Source organism: Nannospalax galili, unplaced genomic scaffold (genome assembly GCF_000622305.1).
Source record: "Nannospalax galili isolate Female #2095 unplaced genomic scaffold, S.galili_v1.0 scaffold903, whole genome shotgun sequence".
NCBI lineage: Eukaryota > Metazoa > Chordata > Mammalia > Rodentia > Spalacidae > Nannospalax > Nannospalax galili.
The window spans coordinates 2,544,549-2,547,757 of NW_008349989.1; the positions used below are offsets into that span (position 1 = coordinate 2,544,549).

The following is a 3,209-nucleotide window of genomic DNA, read 5'->3' on the forward strand; positions in this document are numbered from 1 at the left end:
GACAACTAGGGTGTTTTGATTTTCTTGCTATAGTGAATACAGCAGCAATAAACATGGTATTGCAAATATCTCTACAGTAGGATAGTAAGTTCTCTGGGTATATTGCACAGGAGTAAGATAGTTAGGTCATATGATAGCTCTATTTGAACATTTTATATGAACAAATAATTTAAATGGGATCATGGAGAATAATTTTAAGTATAAAACAAATATCTCAAACTTAATGTACAAAATTAAAAGTAAACATTTACAGTGCTTACATCTCCTGAAAGCAAATGTTTTCATCCCGTCCCTTTTCCTCTGCATTTAGGAGGCATTTGTTCTAGGCCAGTAAGTCTCAGCATTGGACAAAGTCTGCAGACATTTTTTACCTATTGCAATCAGAAATCTGAGTTGAAATGTTTGAATGGCTCTTACGTAGTAAGTCCAGATAGCTCAGCTTTGCATATACTTCTTTTTTCCAACAGTTTCCTCTCAGACTTCAATGACATTGTCTTATTTTTGAATATTGCATTTCCTGACTGCCACTGGGCACTTAGTCTTGCTGTTTCGTGTGTCTAGTATGCTCAAACCCTCTCCTAATCCTCTACATCCCTTATAGACCCCTTACCAATGTGTACACTTTCTTTCATCTATTTTTCTCTGAATAACATCCTTATTATCATCTAAGTCTCACTTTGGTCAAACATTTTCAAAGGAGGTGTTCTTGATGCTTAAATCTATATCAGGTTCTCTACCAGTATTCAGAGAGTTCACAAACAATGTGGCATCATCTCTCACAGCATTCTGACTTCCAGTTAGCTCAGGGCCTCTGAATATTGCCATTGTTTAGCTTTTACCTACTATTGTTCCTGGGGTTAATGCACTTGTTGTCTTTTGGTAAAATCTTTGCAACATGTGGGCTAAATGGATAAAGTTTCTGCGACCAATATTCTCACTATCTTTCTGGAAAAAAAAATCTGTTTTCAATTAGTTACATGTGTGATTCTTTTGGTAAGATATCTAAGAATGTATGTGGTACGGTTTATTACTAAAGTTTAGAAAGGCCATACTATTCATCTTTTTCATTTTGTACACTTAAATTGAAACTGAACACTGATGTCCTCTAGAATTCTAGAGGAAAACATATCTGCTCAGTCTATAACTAAAAGAGAATCCTAGTTGGAAGGTCACAATGAATTCTATGTAACTATTGGTAACAAGAAGCACACATTAAGGATCTACCTCACACAACTATTATCACTGTCACCCTATGTAAATGACTCTGACCAAAAGCAATTTGGGCAGAAAAGGGTTTGTTTACTTGGCTTATACTTCCAGGTCATAACTCATCACTGAGGCCTGTCAGGACAGGAACTCAGGCATGGAACTCAAGGTAGAACTGTGGAAGAATGGTGCTTGTTGGCATGCAAACAGCTTGTCCTTAACTTTTTTAAATACCTCAGGATCACTTGGACGTGAAATGGTGCTGCCCATAGTGGGATGACCCCTTCTACATCAAAGAATAATCAAAACCATCCCTTATAGACATAGGCAAACATCAACTGAAAAAGACAGTTACTGAATTGAGACTTACTTCAGGCGATTGTAGGCTGTGTGAAGTTGAGAGTTAATTGATACCCCTGATCTTAGATTTGCTGTCCTTTTGCATAGCAATATCCAGCCTAAGGCAAATGGAAAGGGATGTTTAAAAAGTCAGTTATCCAGAGCGTAAAAGGGAAAGACTGAAACAAAACAAAAACTTGAAATATTTTTAAATACAGTCAATGAAAACTTGTAAGAATTAAAATGATTTCCACTTAAGACATGAAACTCAGTGACTTTCTTGAGAAGTTTGTACCTACTCATGGACAAATGAAAATGTCTTTTGCCTAATCCTCACACATTCTTAATATCCTTTATTAAATCTACATTAAAATTTTTTCTTAAGAAACTTCAACATTGCTTCATAAAAGAAGATAAAACTTTTCTTGACACTTAGAGGAAAAACTACACAACAATATCCATATTGAGAAATAACTAGTAAATTATTCTTATCTTTCTGAAAATTGATTTTTACTCCAATATATGTATTATAAAGCTGAGACACCATATCCAAACATATTAGATGTATGTACTTAATAGAAAAGCATCCCCTGAACTGTGCGTGCTTCAGGGAATATTGTGATCCTTACGATTTCTAGTAAGTGTTTTGAGACAGAAACAATTGAGGGGCAGAGTTTGGATAAATTAGACTGTTAAATGTTAGAAACCAAATAATCCTAGTTTATGATACAAATTAGCAATGTTAAGACTATATTCACTCATGGAAAAATACCCTGAGTTTAGCCAAATATTATTACCCAAACACCATTAACACATATAAAATATTTTATGTTTAAAACAAAGTTTAAAATTAAAGAACATTACAGATTAATTGAATGCAAACAGATGATTGATAACTGCTAGGTTAGGAACCAGAATTTTCCGAGGTTCTCTTCACTGGACTCATAATCACATCATAATTTTTATAGTAATCTCATTTTTACTTTGTATCTTTATCATTCCATATGCTTATTTCTCTTTGTGTATTTTTGTGTTTATTACATGTTCCATCAAATTTCTTTTGTTTTATAAATTGCAGCATACTTTTTAAAAGAAACTGGACATGTCTTTCCATTACTTCCTATAGACTGGACATGGCTATTCAATCTGTTCTCATTTTTCTCTCCCATCGTACTCTTTAATAATTCATGATTAGATCTTCATTTCAAATCAACGTATGAAGAATTATTTTATAACTTATTGATCATATATTTGTCTAATTTGGGAAGAATAAAATATTTGGCAATACTCACACATTTTAAAGCACTCAATGGGACTTTTACTCGTGACCCATTCAGCCATCAAGAAGAGACAGAGTAAAATCACCACTTTTGGGTGAAGTGGCAACTTGTGTTGTTTTACTTCAGTTAGTGTCGTGACAAGAAATCCTGGAAAAAAAATATTTGGCAATTGCTCTTGCTGTAATATTAGCTGAAATGGTCTCTAAGATAAATCATCAGTTATTAAAATCAGAATCAACCTAACTTTAAACTTTATCTTTTACTGATCTTTTGAAAGGCCTGTAATATATCTTTGAGAATATTTTTCATTTATATCTTAGTTACACAGAAAAATAGTTAACATAGAATGAATCATATATTTCTATCTTAGCCAGGAAATGATAA

The 3,209-nt window shown here is 33.3% G+C and overlaps 1 non-coding gene across 1 annotated transcript; it reads left to right on the forward strand.

Moving 5' to 3' along the window:
* Window positions 1-2,836: 2,836 nt before the first annotated feature.
* LOC115072714 lies at window positions 2,837-2,968 on the forward strand. Its single transcript, XR_003851741.1, has one exon. It is a non-coding gene; the product is annotated as a small nucleolar RNA SNORA21 (small nucleolar RNA).
* Window positions 2,969-3,209: the final 241 nt, after the last annotated feature.